Here is a 17,831-nt window from a genome sequence, read left to right as displayed (position 1 = left end):
TAAGAAAAAGTGATACAATACATTTTCGCGATACCCAGCGTACACAATCGTGATAACGTTCTGAAAGATACCACATTAAAAGGCTGAATTTTAAGGTAAGCAGTGCAAGCCTTACAGGATGCAAAAAAAGAAGTTAATCGACAATGTTCAGATGAAGATAATTCAGCATCCTCTTTACATTACATTTTGACACAGAATACCAGCCATCTCTAAGGATTTTCCACAACGTGACATATAGTTACCGCCGTTTTGAGACTGAGAGATTTACAGCTTGACTTTGGCTGTTAAAACTTAAAACCTTTACTGCTGAGGTCCTACTATACTCTGCTGCTTCGCCTTGCTGACAATTTTGAATGAAGATATAGGCCTTCATTACGACCCTGGCAGATGGTGCAAAAAGGGCAGTAAGACAACAAACAGGCCGGCGGTCATTACCGCCCCATTATGACATTGGCGGTTTGGCATATGCCAAACTGCCAATGTCCTGCACCGTCGCCACAGCAGTAACGACCGCCAGGCTGGAGACAACAGTCTGCAGCCCGGCGTCCGTCACTAGTCCGCCGCCGGTATCAGGACCCCGCATACCACCATGGATTTCGTAGGGTTTTCAACTGCCACTAAATCCATGACGGTATGCACCATCAGTGCCAGGGAATTTGCTCCCTGGCACTGATTGGGGTCTCCCCCTCCCCCCACCCACTCCCCTGAGTCCTCCCCCAACACCCATCACCCCCTACCACCCCCATCAGGTAGTAGGACCCCCTCCCCAGGCCCACACCCCCATTGAAACCCTCACACATACCCCCCACACTCTCCTACACGCACGCTCACACCACTCACATACACACACGTGCACATACATGCACACATTCACACATACATACAAGTTACATTTCCACCACACACATTACACCCCCGCATGCATACACGCACTCACACAACCACTCTACACACTCACACGCACACCCCCATGCAAGCACACAACACCCCTCCCCACCCCCCCTCCCCTAACGGACGATCACCTTACCTGTTCCGGTGATCCTCTGGGAGGAAACGAGATCCATGGGGGCTGCTCAGCCGCCAGAACGCCGTCACCAGAACACCGCCACGCTGAATACTGAGTCGTATTACGGTGGGCGGTGTTCTGATGATGTGGCGGTGACGGAGGAGCAGCCTCCATTTCACCTCCGACCGCCAGTATGGCTGCTGGCGGCTCTCCGTCCCAAAAAAAGGGAGGAGGTCTGCCAGCAGTCATAATATGGTTGGCGGAAGACCGCCAACACTGGCGGTCTTCGGCCCAGCGGAACCTCGCCAGTCTTTGGAAAAGACCACCAATGTTGAAATGAGGGCCATAATATCTTCAAGGCAATTTGTTTATTATTTGGAGGTTTCGGAAAGCGCTACGAGTAACCTTTAGGCTGCTTTAGAGCACTAAGGATTGTTCACCACTACATATAGAGAAAGGAGCCTGGGAGACTCGAGTCTGGTTTATCAGCATTCCTGGAGTTTGTGGTCTCGGGGGATCGTGACTGATATCATAGGCAAGTGATTGCATTTCACACATTCCATGACACAAGCTTGCTATGGGCCGCCTTTGGACTGTGGCAGATGGCTCAGTGGCGGCTCAGGAGTCAAAGGAAAGTGGAGTAACATGATTACACAGGTCAGCACTTCCGGACCAAAGGGGAAAGAGCTAGAACATTCTAGAACAGCCTGAGGGTGCTGGACATTTCCGGGGCAGCAAGAGCTGGCAAGATGTAAGCATTAGGCCATGGGCGTCAATTCACCAAAATGCCAGGGGTAGCAGAAGTGACATAACACACCCTTTGACCTCCACTTTCGTTCACAGACATATACGTACAAATTCACACTTACACACACACTCTCTCACATAAACACACTCACACCCGCAAGCACGCACACAACATACATTTAAAAGCATTTTTACTCACCTCAGCTACCATTGAAGGGCATATTCACATTTTTATTACACTAATAGTCAATATTTTATTTTTCACTATTAGCGTTATAAAAAGTTGACAGAAAACAAAAAGAGCAGAGTGCCAACTGACGTCCATAAAGACCACTGTGTTCCTGGCTCTGAATTTGCCACCTCTGAAGCCAGGGGTTGCAAAGGCAGTGCCAGGGGTCACAAAGGGCAACACAACTGTGACCCCTGACGACCCCTAAATAACATACATGCATCAGGCACAAATGGGGAAGAGGGGTCATACTAACACTGACACTTATTTGTGCAAAAGGCCACTTTATTGGAAAACAAGTGCACTTACAATTCAAAAACCTTGGCCTTTGCCATACAAAATTAAATACCTCACTATACAGTCAGTTACCTACCTAAACTCACACCTCCTCCCCTACACTACCCTTTCCCTGCCATTTAAGCTTGACCTTGCGATCCAGTACTCCTTAACTGTTCCAACTGTTTACTGATCATTGAAAATGTTCCTGTCATTATCAGCCTTCTGATGAAACATAACAAATGAACTTGCAACTACCATACCTCTTGAAAAGTTTTACTTTCTGTCTTGTCCTGGCCTGCTGTTGCCCACCCCTTTTTTGTTCTCAATGTGTAGTGCCAGGTTCGCTATACGTACCTATTTGTATGCCATGTGAAACACCCTGCCTTCGCCCGCACCTGCTCCAAGCTACAACCTTACATAAACATCTCCCCTATGCACCCGTAACCCAGTGAAACAGCCTAATCAAAACCTTTTCAAATCCGAACCCCTAAGAGACCTAGCATTTCTTTGGCAGGGAGGGGAGGGGCAAAGGTTTTACTGCTACTGCCAACCACTGTGTCACCTGTCCCAAAATGGTGCCCAACCTTAAAATGGCACCCTAATATACCACTACCTGTAGCCCAACCTATAGTCCAAAGCAGCCTAATGCAGTTTCGGACTGCACCGCTTCCCCAGACCTTTCTTGGGGGGGAGAGCTCCCTCCAGTCGGCAGTCCCCCCCCAAAAAAAACATTCCCTGCAGTGCCGTTGTGGACCAACACCCCTGAGCCAGGAGCGGCTCCTCTGCTACGGGGAGGGGTGTCTCCCCCACCCCCCACCAGCAGCAGCTGCTGCAAACCCTTTAATATGAAACAATAATAAACTGTGTTTATTATCATTTTGTATTAGATGGGGCTGGGGCTGGGCCATGGACTGTGACGCGAACTGAGGGGAGTGCACTGTGCTCGCTCCTCAGAGCGCCTGTGTGTTTGACTGGCCGACTAGGGCCGGCAAAACACGCATGCGAAGTAGGCTCTCTCCAGCCTGGCACTGTGTTGCCAGGCTGGAGAGAGCCTGTCCAGGCTCCCAGTCTGGCTGTGAGCGCCCTGGGTGGGTGCTTCCAGACAATCCTGATGCTGTTCTCAGCAGCGTCAGGATTGGCACCAGGGCAGGCTGGGAGCCTGTGTCTGCAGTCATCTGCAGTCGTCAGCAGCGGAGCAGCACGGTGAGGAGCAAGGTACTTTTTTTCAAATATTGATTATTTTATTTTATTCCCCTGCCACGCGCTGCGCTGCCCCTTTTCCCTGCCACAAGCCGCCATGCACCCCCCGCTCTCCACTGCTTTCACAGCTTTATCTAGGGTGGTGTTGACACTTATAATTATTTAGGAGCCTATTCTGTCCGCAGCTCTGCAGGCAAAAGCTCTTAAAATACAGAATAAGAGAAAAACCATAAGAGATTAGAAATGTGACGCCAATCATAGATAGTAAAGTACCATGATACATCACAAAGCAGTAGTTGAATAAAGCTTTTATTGAGTGTGTCCTGAGGGCACATCCAGACATAAAATGGCGCAGCTACAGTTACTTGCTATAACATTTCATCAACCAGTGTTCCATGGGACAGACCATTTCACAGGACGACGGAGGCAGGGTTTTGGGGGAAAAACAGGTAGGGAACAACAAATACAACAATAATAATTGCTATACAGTATAACAGGTTTTGAAATACACAACAGATGTCACACATCCTTCCCCTTGCAGATATTATCCTTGCAGTACCTTCCATGTGGGAGTTCTTGACCTTGATGATGTTTTAACCTGTCAGCTATGAAGCTTTCTCCAACACTAAACTGTTCGGGATGGGTCTGATGAACACATTTTTATCTCCATGAGGTTGTACCTGAACACTTTGGTCACTGTCATCGTTAAAAGTGTCAACCTCAGAAGTAGTAGGCTCATATTCAGGGTCATAATATCCATATCTGATGTCAGCATCTACCACCTTCCCTCCTGTGTTGGTCTGCTGTGACCCTGTTGGACCTTTGCCGACTCTCTTCACACCAACATCTATCATCCTGTCTGATAACACTCCTCTTATTTATCTTTACACTTTTAAATGGTTTGGAAAACTTTGACATGCCTTGTTCCACTCTCACTGGTAATTGGATGAGCACAATGTTTCCAACATGCAAATCTTTACATACAGATACCTCTGTGCAATGTATTATACCTCTGCTTGAACCTTAACTGCTTTCTCCCCACTCTGCTTCTGATATTATCGTAGTTAACATATTGACCACTATCTTGGCCCTTGGGCATCTTTTGAGCAACACCATGGACACACATCAGAGGATGGGGGTTCTACCCCTTAATAACTTAACAGGACTAATACCGATGGTTTAATGAGGACTGATGCAGTATGCCCACATTCTCTTCCTGACCAGATTGCAAATAGGCATCCTATTTTGCAAAGGCGCATGGACACTGTCCTTCTTGAGGTAACAGTTGAACAGTTCCACAAGGCCATTGGACTGTGGGTCATAAAAAGCTGTTTTGATGTGTTTCACACTCTCAACAAACATAACTTCAGGCCACTTAGAGAAATAATCGTCCATTTTGATGCCATACTGCGTATGAGCTGGCAGTCCTTTAAAAGGCATGGATATGTCGAGATCTAAGTTTTGCCACTGTGATTTGTGCCATGCAAAAGGATGCATAGGGGAACCACAGATTTAAGGATTTTGTCACATTTAGCACACTCTTCATAGTTTCAAACATATTGGTTGACAGCCCGACCCATACCTGGCCACATAAATTGAGTTCTAAATGTATTTTTCAAAGCTGACATGTCCATATGCCCTTAGTGACTGGCTTTCAAAATTACCCCTCTTATCGCATCAGGTGCTATACACTTGCGAAGGAGAAGTCTTAGGGGTTCCATGACTAAGTTAAAGTTTTTTATGAACATGAATAGTGCTCGCATAAGTCACAAAAGGATAACTATTGATTTCTACTGGTATTGGTTGGTGGAGGAGCCCTATTAATTGCATTAACCAAAGACTCCTTGGGAATCAAATCTTGCGCTATCAAACTGTGACCTAAATAGTCCACTTGCTCCTTGAACAATTTACACTTATCGGGTTAAAGACTTAACCCATTGACTTGTAACCTGGAGCAGACCTTACATAGCACTTCAAAATGTTCTTGAATGTCCTTTGAAAAGACCAGTATGTCGCCTTGGAAGCATCTCATCTGGTCTTCTATGTCCTTAAAATATAGAATATACCTTGCTGAAAAACAGAAGATGCTGGTGCTAGACCACATGGCAGCCATTTGTATTGGAAGAGACCAAACGGAGAAATGAAAGCAGTCTGTGTCTAGAGTCTTCTGTCAATTCTACTTGATGGTATGTGCGGCGTAGATTCAATGTCAAGAGCACAGTAGCTTCACCCAGAATAAATATATTAATTCACCCTCGGTAAGCAATGTTCATCAATAACAATGTTTGTATTAAGTGCCCTGAGGTCAGCACATAAACAAATGTTACCAATATTTTTCATTACCGAAACAGTGGGGGAACCCATGCCGATGTTTCAGCTTCTTCAATGATATGATGTGAAAATAGATCTTGCAACAGATTCTGTAAATCCTTTCTTACGCTGGAGGGACACCTGTTAACTTCTGCTTGACAGGCACAAATCCTTATTTCAGCTTGATACAATGAGCAAGGCCTGCCAGGTTTACCAAACCTTCCCTTAGGGTTCCTAGAAATTCCTCCATCAATTTGTTACTTAGCTCATCTTCCTGTGTCACCAGAATTGGGTCTGGAGCATTAGGACTCAACACCATCTACAAACGTCCCTGGTCATTCCAACCCAGAATGATATGCCTCTTGTTGTTACATAGGGTTTAATTCATATGCTTTTTCCTTTGAGCTCAGCAACAGTGAAAAAATAACCAATAAAATCAAACGACCTTCCACCAAGGGTAACTGCATTAACATCAGGATTGAACAAAGGGCCCACTAATGGGGCATACATCTTGGAAAATATCATGTTGTTATTATTGTAAAGACCGGTCCTGAACCAGCCATGATAGCCAACACATTATTTAGGAGATGTATTTGCACATTGGCAGCCTATCCTTCTTTTCTTCAGAGGGAGTGTTGACACAGCTGACCATTAGAATCATTCCATGAGTGGGTTTCATTTCAGATCCCATTGGTTCATTATCCACACAATGTGCGTCATTTCAAAGTTGGGCCACTCTTGTCCTCGATGATTGTTTGCCCTTTCTGCCTACTTTGCCTAAATGTCCCATTTGCCCTCAAACATTGCACTCCTTTCTTAGGGTGGGACAATTCCTGAACGAGGCTAGATGTACTGAGCTGCCACATCTGAAGCAATACAGTTTCCCATCACCTATTTTTGGCTTACTTCCTTCTGTTTCTTCAAGTTTGCTCATCATGCTGCAGATCTCACTATTCTTTTTTTTTTTTTTTTTTCATCATTTACTTCTCGCACCCAAAGTATAGACTGTTCAATGACTTTAGCTGTTTTGATAACTTCGTCTAGAGTTGGGTTGCATATAACCCACACTTTTTCCTATATATGTTTGCTGTTAGTGTTGATGATTAGCTGATCACAAATCATCTAACCTATAGACTCAGCAAAGTCACACGTTGTGGACAAGCCTCTCAAAACAGTGATGAATTAATTCAATGTCCCCACCCTCCTTTTGCTTCCTGGTATAAAAAATGGTAGTGTTCACATGTGATGAATAGGATGGGCTTAAACCTTTTCTCTAACCTCATCAATGGCTCTTCAAAATCATCATAGTCCGATTTATCATCTGGTGCTTCAACTTTGGGTAACATGTAGAAGATGTCTTGGACTCCAGTTCCCAAACAATGCAACTAAATTCCCTTCTTCTGCTCAACAGTCATCTTGTGGGCATCAATGGCCACCAAATAAATTTGGAACTCCTCTACCCACCATTTCCACAGAATTGGGCTATCCCCTTTATTTTGCAAGAATTTTTGTGGAAGAAAAAATTGCATGCTGGCATAGATGACGTAGGTTTGTTGTATAGCTATTTTAGCTGTATTTTAGATATGTTATTTTAGCGAACTAGGCCTGGCGTTGTGCACTTTAGCCCAGTTACATTTTTATTTGGTACTGCTTTGTTTTTCTAGCAATAGCCACATTTGCGTTTTTGTTTTATTTCTCTCTATCTAATTGTTCTTTCGCCTAGGAAAGCAAAACGTTCTTAGTAGAACATTCATTTCACTTTGTGTTTTCTTCAAAACTACAGTAAGATAGGTTGCCGGCAATGTGGTACACTGTGTTTCTAACATTCACAGAAACATACACACTCTTTTGTCCCGCACACGTTAGAGGGAGATTCCAGCCAGATGACCTTTACTGCATGCTGATTACCTCGCTACAATTGCTTGCCTAGACTGCTGAACCTTTGACCTACATGGGAACGGTGTCTTTCTAGACTTCCTTACTCAGGTATGAGGGATGATGCTTTCCCAGGGGGAAACCTGAAGGACAGATTAGGCTTATTATGCTGTGCTCAAGTCTAGGTAGGAGAACTATTTAGCACGCCTAGTGACAATATGGTGGGACTATTTCTGTGTCTCACTCTCCTTGTCACCCTCTTGCTTTTGTTGTGTTTTATCATCCTAATTTTTGCCATACATACTATTTTGTCTAAGATGCAATTACTTCAATAAACCCTTATTGAACCATATTCTGCCTCTGTTGTCTTTGCCTATGTGAGACGAATGTAACTGAGAGAAAGGGATGAGATCTGATCGACCACGATTCCCCTGAGCAGTCTTCCTTGTCATGCGCCTAGTTGCCACAATCATCCCTGCTCTTGTGTGGAGATGAGGCGCTGCTAGTTAGCCGGAAAACCTGGATTAGGCCGACAGGTGTCACATGGTGTGGAATTGTACTTAATAGCCCACAATCTATGCGATTCTGCAGCCTGAATCCAGTAGCCTCATTAGCATAATGAGAACCTACTCGACATGGCGCCGCCAGTGTTTGGTCAGGCACAAATTTTTGGATCCTCCCAAGTATCTCTGCTCAGTAAAGGCTAAAGACACCTCAATACTGTATACAGAGATGTCCGTGGTACTGAGGATTTTCTCCTCGGCTAAATAGGTAGTACCTATCTAAAGCTGTAGGTTGTTCAAGCTTGAGTTTTAAAAGGATTGGTCTCCAGTTGGTGTCTTTATCTCTGAACTCACATTTTACCGGTTGCTGAGGTCAGCCGCTTATATTTAGAGCTCACTGGAATATACAGACTATTAGTACAATTTGTAATGCAAATACTAAGGGCCATATTTATACTCTGTTTGCGCCGGATTTGCGTCGTTTTTTTTTACGCAAATTCGACGCAGAACGAACTCCATATTTATACTCTGGCATTAGACGCGTCTAGCGCCAAAGTTCATGGAGTTTGCGTCATTTTTTAGCGTGGACACCTACTTTGCGTTAATGATATGCAAGGTAGGCGTTCCCTTCTAAAAAATGACTCCGAGGCATGTGCGCCGTATTTACACTCCCGGGCAAAAATGACGCCCGGGAGTGGGCGGGTCAAAAAAAATGACGTCCAGCCGCTTTTGCGTCATTTTTTAACCCCTGGTCAGGGCAGGCGTTAAGGGACCTGTGGGCTCGGAAGGAGCCCAGAGGTGCCCTACCATGCCCCCAGGGACACCCCCTGCCACCCTTGCCCACCCCAGGAGGACGCCCAAGGATGGAGGGACCCATCCCAGGGAACTTAAGGTAAGTTCAGGTAAGTATATATATATTTTTTTTTTGTGGCATAGGGGGGCCTGATTTGTGCCCCCCTACATGCCACTATGCCCACTGACCATGCCCAGGGGACATAAGTCCCCTGGGCATGGCCATTGGGCAAGGGGGCATGACTCCTGTCTTTGCTAAGACAGGAGTCATTTCAATGGGGGTTGGGAGTAAAAAAAAATGGCGCAAATCGGGTTGAGGCGAAAATTTTGCCTCAGCCTCACTTGCCCCATTTTTTGATGCCCAAGCTCCATATTCCCCTACTCCGGCGCTGCCTGGTGTAAGTCATTTTTTTTGACGCACACCAGGCAGCTCCGCCGGCTAACGCCGGCTAACGTCATTGAATAAATACGGCGCCCGCATGGCGCTTCAGAATGGCGTTAGCCGGCGTTAGATTTTTTGACGCACAACTGCGTTGGCGCAGATGTGCGTCGAAAAGTATAAATATGGCCCTAAATACCAACCCAGCACGTGCTGCCCCAGCGCAACAACACGAAGTTACACCAGGTATTAATCCTGCAACTGCACATTAGATTATGAGTAAAGCATCCGCCAAGCGGGAGGACATTCCATTTTGGCGAGCTCAAAAAATAAATGCGCTGAAGCAGCCTTTCCCCTTATGGGGCCTCAGGACAAACATAGAATACTCACTATGTGTTCGCTATTTGGGACGGTTCCCACAGTAGATATCTGCAACACATGGGGCACAGTATTTGCCACGCTCTACACTACCGCACACGGTACACCAACACTTGCCAATCTTCCAGAGGTGTTAAAACAAATTCAAGATGAATACGGGGCTGTCCCGGCCCTGGATGTGGAGATGCAATTAATGGGCAATTTTGCTACTGTGTCTTCAATAATATTAAGTAATCTTGAAGGGGAGGCAGTTGCACTAGCAATAAGCATTCAGCTCCGGGATGTTCGTTTACAAGTCCAAGAATGTGAGCTGCCAAAGGTTATTGCCCAGACCTACTCTAGTATTGGTCGAGATAGTCTGGGAGCCAGACCAATTAAACCACAGTTTCAAGGTAAATCCAATAAAGATTCTACCAAGCAAGCACCTAAAGGTTAAAAAAAGTGCTGAGATATAAAACAACAAACACCTAAAAATGAAAGGGCAGAATCTCCACATTCAGAGACCCCTCAGAATAGATACAATCTTAGAAATAGAGATAATATAAAAACGCCTGACAGATATCAATATACTGATACACGCCAATCTCGTTCCTTTCAGGACTCACCGGAAAAACGCAGTGAGAGGTGGGTGGTCAGAGCAGCAAAAAGAGTACGTGCAACCAAGAGAGGAATCACAACGCTCGGCTGAAGTTTCTGTTAAGAAAGAATAGAAACTACCTCTACAAACACCACAAGTTTAAAAAGAAAAAGGTGGCAGCAGTTGCAATCTGACATGCCACTCAGGAAGTGGGCTTTACTGAAGAACAGGAAGTGGGCACTGGCACTGCTAGACAGTGCAGTAGAGGTGCAGTAGAGGTCACAATAGTTCGCCAGGATCTTTAAGAGCATCTGGAGGTGAAAGCAACTAGTGACTTATTACAAGTTGAGACTGCGGAGATGCATGTCTCCACACCCAACAGGGTGTATAAAGTAATTATACAGTTAGAGGGAGACATTGAACGCACAATCGATGCTATCTGTTGGGACCGTTTCCTTACCATTTATGATATTCTATTGGCCGAAAAAGATTGGCACCAGAATTTGTCCATGATCTCCCTTATGGAGAAGAGGTTATTGAGAGCTCCTTCTCGTCCCTTGTTCCCAGAAAGCTAGTTGAAATACACGCCATTAATTGGGCAGTGGTACAGGCACCTGCGTTATATCGCAATCACGTAGGGTGGGATAAAGAATCCCCTTATTATGTAATACCAATTAAATCCCAACCTCAACCTTAGCCCCAATATCCAATAAACTATGAAGCTAAAGTACCCATGAGGGAAATTTTCAAACTACTAGAGTACCAGTGTAGGAAGCTGGCTCTGTATATACTATAACAAAATGAAATATAGTGTGCACGGAGTCCAGGGGATCGCCAGAGGCTTAACAGAGGCTAAAGTAGATAATACTGCTCTCTTTTGTGGTAGTGTGGTCGAGCAGTTAGGCTTATCAGAGGGTAGTGCAATAGCATGTGTTGTACACAAGCACACACTCAATGACTTAACTCCAGACCAATGGTTTTTATATAGCAAAAATATATATTCTTAATTTATTCTTAGAAACACAAGATTCAAGTTGCAGGTAAGTACTTCAATTGATTTGTATTTCACACATGTATCAACAGTACTTTGTTTGAAATCGATGTTATACAGTTTTTGAATTATTGACAATAATCTGTTTTAAAAATGGCCACAGTGCAATTTTCAGAACAGTCTCTGGGGGGAGAAATGTTAGTTCGATTTGCAGGTAAGTACAACACTTACAGTTTCAGTCTCTGGGTTTTAGGAAGTCCTATTGGGGTTCATGTTAACCCCAAACACTCACAAGCAACACAGGGCTGGCTGGGTGCAGAGGTCAAAGTTGAGCAAATTTAACGTGGGCTCCTATGGAGACAGAGGTACTCGGAATCCGGTCTACCTCCAGGTTAGTACCCGCGGCTTGGAGGGCAGACCAGGGGGGGGATTAAAAGAGCACTGGAGGGGCCACAAGTAAGCACCAAACACACACTCTCAGTGGCACAGGGGTGGCTGGGTGCAGGGTGCAAACAAGACATCGGGTTTCCAATGCTGGTCTATGAGGGGACCGCAGGGGTCACTCAGAGGCTGCAGACGAGGTCCAGGCGGTCGTCTCGGAAGACCACAGGTTGGACAGGAAGGAGTTTCACCTGCTGAACATTGCTGCGCTGGAGGTGGGGTTCTCCAAGGCCTGGGAGCTGCGGGTGCAGTGTGGCTTTAGGCGTCGGAGATCTTCGTCCAGGGCTTCGTGGTCAGGGGGGTCCTCGGGATTCCCTCTGCAGGTGTCATCGTGGAGGGGTGGAGAGGTCAATCCAGGGTGGACACTCTCTCGCAATCGCCTGGGGACCCTCTCTAGCTGGATGGACCACCTGGAAATGGGCCGTGGGCGTCGGGTGCAGAGTAGTCAGGACTCACACTAGCAGTGTGAGGTGGGAGTCCTTGGTTGTTGGTTTTTCTTAGACAGGGCCGCTGTCCTCAGGAGTTCTTGGTCCTTTTGGGTGCAGGGCAGTCCTCTGGAGCTTGTAAGAGGTCACTGGTCCCGCTGGACATGTCACTGTTCTTTTGCAGGTTCTTAAAAGCAGGAGACAGGCCGGTAGGGCTGGGGCCAAAGCAGTTGTCGTCTTCTATCTTCTCTGCTGGGGATTTCAGCTAAGCAGTCCTTCTTCTTGTGGGTCACCAGGAATCTGGTGAGTTGGGTTCAGGGAAGCCTTGAATGCAAGATTTAGGGGTGTTACAGAGGTCAGTAGCCAATGGCTACAGTCCCTAAGGGTGGCTACACACTCCTTGTGTCCACTCCCTTTGGGGAGGGGGATACATTCCTATCCCTATTGGTCCCTGTCCTCCAAACCAAGATAGAGGATTCTGCAAGGAGGGGGTCACCTGAGCTCTGGACACTGTACAGGTGGTCCTGGCTTGAGTGGTCACTCCTTTCTGTTTTCCCTAATATTCCAGCCGAACTTGCCACCAAAAGTGGGGCTTTGTCTGGGGGGGATAGGCAACTCCACTAGCTGGAGGGCTCTGGGGCACTGTAATCTGAGGCTTGAGCCTTTGAGGCTCACCGCCAGGTGTTACAGTTCCTGTAGGACAGTCTTTGTTTCTGACCAACGAGAGCAAAAAGGCTCTCACCCAATGTGGTCAGAAACTTGTCTGAAAGTGACTGGTCAGTCCTACACTAGCAATTTGGCTAACATACAGGGGGCATCTCTAAGATGCCGTCTGTGTGCATTTTTCAATAAATCCCACACTGGCATCAGTGGGGGTTTATTGTGCTGAGAAGTTTGATATCAAACTTCCCAGTATTCAGTGAAGCCATTAAGGAACTGTGGAGTTCATATTGACAAACTCCCCGGCCATTACTCAGTATGGCTACACTGCACTTATAATGTCTAAGAATGGACTTAAACACTGTATCTGTAGTTTATTTTTCTTTTTTTATTAAGTTTGCTGAGTTGGTGCAGGTATAATAAAAAAAAACAACTATAGTGCTCTGGATGTGCCTTCCCCTTTCTTAAATGTCTAAAGGGGATCCTCGCCGTTTCCACCTTTTTGTGCCCATGATTCCCACTGCCCTAACCCTCCTCCCTTGTCCCTCCTGACCTTCCCTATCCTCTCTGATAGCTGACCGCGCAAGCGATCACGTGCCTGGAATAGCCATGTCCCTCCAGGGTCCACTCTCCCCATTCCTTGCGGCTGTTCTCCGGCTCTCCAATTCTGCTCTGGTTTCTCCCTCTGTGTGTTGGCCGGGCTCTCCTGGGACTTCGCTCACTGTCTCATGACGTCTCTCTCCCCGGACACCCTTGGCGTTCTTCTTCCATCCATTTCCTGCTCTGCCCGGCGAATCGGATCCTCGGGTGACGAAAGCACGTTCCTCCGTGCAAATGTCAAAAAAGTTCCTTTGTGTCCCCCTAGGGGACTCAAACATCGGCCCGCACTGTAGTGTTTCCCGTGGCCTGTCACACTGTCCAAATGATTTTTTTAAATGAAACAATACAACAAACTAGTTGCTTATTCTTAGTGAAAATTAAGGAATTGAATGCGCCCAGCATTCCTACCCCTGCAGAATTTTACAAATGGCAAAAATATATAACTGCTTCTGAACAACAGCTCTATGAATGGGTCCAGAATGGAACATTTAACACATCACTTTCACGTCCAGGCGGGTGGGTATTGTGGCCGGTAGATACCAATGGGTGCTATACACAATCTGTAAACTCCACGCGGGGTTTTAGAGCAAATAGGCCCAACCCACGCTATGTGTCCTCAGAACACTTAGGTATAGGGACAACATATAGGGGGTCATTCTGACCCTGGCGGTCGGTGATAAAGCGGCGGCCAACCCGCCAACAGGCCGGCGGTAAAAAAAATGCAATTCTGACCTTGGCGGGAACCGCCAACACAGCCCGCCGCATTAACACTCCGACCGCCACGGCGGAACAAACAAACAGCGCGGCGGTCACCGCCAACAGCCAGGCGGCAGACAATGTACCGCCCACCCTATCACGACCCACCAATCCGCCACCTTTTCCGGGGCGGGAGCCCCGCCGATAAAAACACGGCGGAAACAGACATTTTCAATGGAAAACGCTCACCTCGACACACTCCACGCGGAATCCGGACAGCATGGAACCCGAATTGAACATCATACCTGCTCTCGTCTCCCTGCTCATCTACTACGAGTACGAACTCCGGCGCAGACGTCAACGGTGAGTACTGCACCTACGACACACGGGAGGGGGGAGGAAGAAAGGTTATGGGCATACACATATGCGACCCCCCACCCCCCTAATATGTACACACCAATGCAGAGCAGGAAGTCACAGTGACACCACACAAAGCCCCTTTAAAAATACAATGACACAACCAAATTTGGAATACATTTTCATGTACAAAAAAAGCACCTGGAAATAATTGAGCAACCGTGAAAAATATTTACAAAAAACAAAAAGATATACACATCAGTGTATCACTGAAGTAACAAGTCCTGCACATCCTACGAATCTAACATGTCCGTGGGCCAAGGTTCTGCGAAACAAGGGCAAAGCCCACACACGAGACCTGAGTCCTTTGGAGAGAACACTGCAGGGGCATCCGATGTCAAAACTACAGGCACCTCAGGGGGAAGGGAAGGGGGGGCCACCACAGCCACATGAGTCCACGACGCCAGATCCACGAGGAGCCACCATGCCCACTGTACCATCCTGGGGAGTGCAAAGCCACAGTCTCTCAAGTCTCTACAGTGGGTGGATTGCCCACTGTGCCATCCTGGGGAGTGCAAAGCCACAGTCTCTCAAGTCTCTGCAGTGGGTGGGTTGCCCACTGTGCCATCCTGGGGAGTGCAAAGCCACAGTCTCTCAAGTCTCTGCAGTGGGTGGGTTGCCCACTGTGCCATCCTGGGGAGTGCAAAGCCACAGTCTCTCAAGTCTCTGCAGTGGGTGGGTTGCCCACTGGACCATCCTGGGGAGTGCAAAGCCACAGTCTCTCAAGTCTCTACAGTGGGTGGATTGCCCACTGGACCATCCTGGGGAGTGCAAAGCCACAGTCTCTCAGGTGGATTACAGAGTCCAGTGGTCAAGGAGGAGGCATGGTGGGCACAGTGAACCATAAACAGTGCCTGAGACGGCGGGACCCAGCGCAGCGGTGCATGACATGGCGATGTCCAGCGGAGCGGTGCTTGAGACGGCGGGGCCCAGCGGAGCGGTGCTTGACAGGAAGGGCCCAGCGGAGCGGTGCTTGACAGGAAGGGCCCAGCGGAGCGGTGCTTGAGACGGCGGGGCCCAGCGGAGCGGTGCTTGAGACGGCGGGGCCCAGCGGAGCGGTGCTTGAGACTGCGGGGCCCAGCGGTGCGGTGCTTGACAGGAAGGGCCCAGCGGAGCGGTGCTTGAGACGGCGGGGCCCAGCGGAGCGGTGCTTGACAGGAAGGGCCCAGCGGAGCGGTGCTTGAGACGGCGGGGCCCAGCGGAGCGGTGCTTGAGACGGCGGGGCCCAGCGGAGCGGTGCTTGACAGGAAGTGCCCAGCGGAGCGGTGCTTGAGACGGCGGGGCCCAGCGGAGCGGTGCTTGACAGGAAGGGCCCAGCGGAGCAGTGCTTGAGACGGCGGGGCCCAGCGGAGCGGTGGTTGAGACGGCGGGGCCCAGCGGAGCGGTGCTTGAGACGGCGGGGCCCAGCGGAGCGGTGCTTGACAGGAAGGGCCCAGCGGAGCGGTGCTTGAGACGGCGGGGCCCTGTTCAGCGGTACCTGTGTTCACGGCGGGGCCCTGTTCAGCGGTGCTCTTCTGCACGGCGGGGCCCTGTTCAGCGGTGCTCTTCTGCACGGCGGGGCCCTGTTCAGCGGTACCTGTCTTCACGGCGGGGCCCTCTTCAGCGGTACCTGTCTTCACGGCGGGGCCCTGTTCAGCGGTGCTCTTCTGCACGGCGGGGCCCTGTTCAGCGGTGCTCTTCTGCACGGCGGGGCCCTGTTCAGCGGTACCTGTCTTCACGGCGGGGCCCTCTTCAGCGGTACCTGTGTTCACGGCGGGGCCGTGTTCAGCGGTGCTCTTCTGCACGGCGGGGCCCTGTTCAGCAGTGCTCTTCTGCACGGCGGGGCCCTGTTCAGCGGTACCTGTCTTCACGGCGGGGCCCTCTTCAGCGGTACCTGTCTTCACGGCGGGGCCCTGTTCAGCGGTGCTCTTCTGCACGGCGGGGCCCTGTTCAGCAGTGCTCTTCTGCACGGCGGGGCCCTGTTCAGCGGTACCTGTCTTCACGGCGGGGCCCTCTTCAGCGGTACCTGTGTTCACGGCGGGGCCCTGTTCAGCGGTGCTCTTCTGCACGGCGGGGCCCTGTTCAGCGGTGCTCTTCTGCATGGCGGGGCCCTGTTCAGCGGTACCTGTCTTCACGGCGGGGCCCTCTTCAGCGGTACCTGTGTTCACGGCGGGGCCCTGTTCAGCGGTGCACTTGCAGTATGTCAAGGGAGTCATACCTGGCCTGGACACCCTGCTCACTCGCCCTCCGACCGTGCTGTGTCAGGCCCCTTCGGGAGTGAGTCCTGGGCCCTTTGGTGTCGTCCCTTGCAGCCGGGATGGGGCTTGTGGGGCCCTCCTGCTCCGCGCTCCTGGTGGTTGTCCTCTCCGCCCTGCTGTCCTTCCGCTCCTTAGATGGGGCTCTCGGGCCCTTGCCTCCCCTGGCTGCTGTGGCCGGTGAAGTGGCCGGAGTCACCTCCTTGGGGGCAGCCGTCTCTGTCCGCTCACGGCGGCCCTTCAATTTCCGGGTCCTCTTGCCTGGGGGGGTCTGGCTGTCCCCTTGCTGCTCACCGAAGTGTTACTGCCGCCAAAGGGTGGACTCCACATGCCATGCACCACTTGCACTGTAGTAGTTGGGCTGGTGGTGGCTGAGGTGCCCTTGGGACTTTTCCCAGTTGGAGGGCGTGGGTCGGGGGAGGGAAAGAGGTCAAAAGTGGAGAGGTAATTTTTCTTGGGACCAAGGTAAGGGGTAGGAGTAGTGGTGAGAGAAGTGGAGGAAGAGGATGTGGTTGTATGAGAGCCAGGTGTGCTGTCCTTGGGTGCAGGTGACTGGGACGTAGGCTGTGGTGAGGTGGTTGGCTGTTGTTTGGGTGTCTGCCTGCGTTTATGTGTCTTGGAAGAGGGGGTGACAGACACAGTGGGAGAGGACACAGGGGACGTGTAAATGCCAGTGGGGGTGGTGACTGCAGGTGTGCGGACTGTAGTGGAGGGTTTGCTGGTGGTGGAAGAACTGGCTGATGTTGGGGTGCATGCAGGTGTGAGTGTAGACGTCACAGGGAGGGAGGAGGGAGACGAGGAGGACGGGGACACAGAGGTGGTAGTGACTGTTGATATGTCTGCATCTGTGTGTTGCTTGGGTGAATGCTTGTGTTTTCTGTGGTGCTTATGTTTGGATGAGCTGGCCTTGGGTGTTGAGGTGTGTGCAGGCTGGTCTGATGGTGTGGATGGGATAGGTTGAGGTACAGGAGACAGAGAAAGGGTGGAGGCAGATAGAAGAGGGAGACTGGAGACAGGGACAATGGCTGCCGTCAGTGCTGAGGCCAGAGCAGTGAACGCTCGTTGATGGGCAGCCTGACCCGAATGAATGCC

The sequence above is a fragment of the Pleurodeles waltl genome, chromosome 9 (genome assembly GCF_031143425.1).
Source record: "Pleurodeles waltl isolate 20211129_DDA chromosome 9, aPleWal1.hap1.20221129, whole genome shotgun sequence".
Lineage (NCBI taxonomy): Eukaryota > Metazoa > Chordata > Amphibia > Caudata > Salamandridae > Pleurodeles > Pleurodeles waltl.
Note: the sequence above shows the minus strand (reverse complement) of the source record.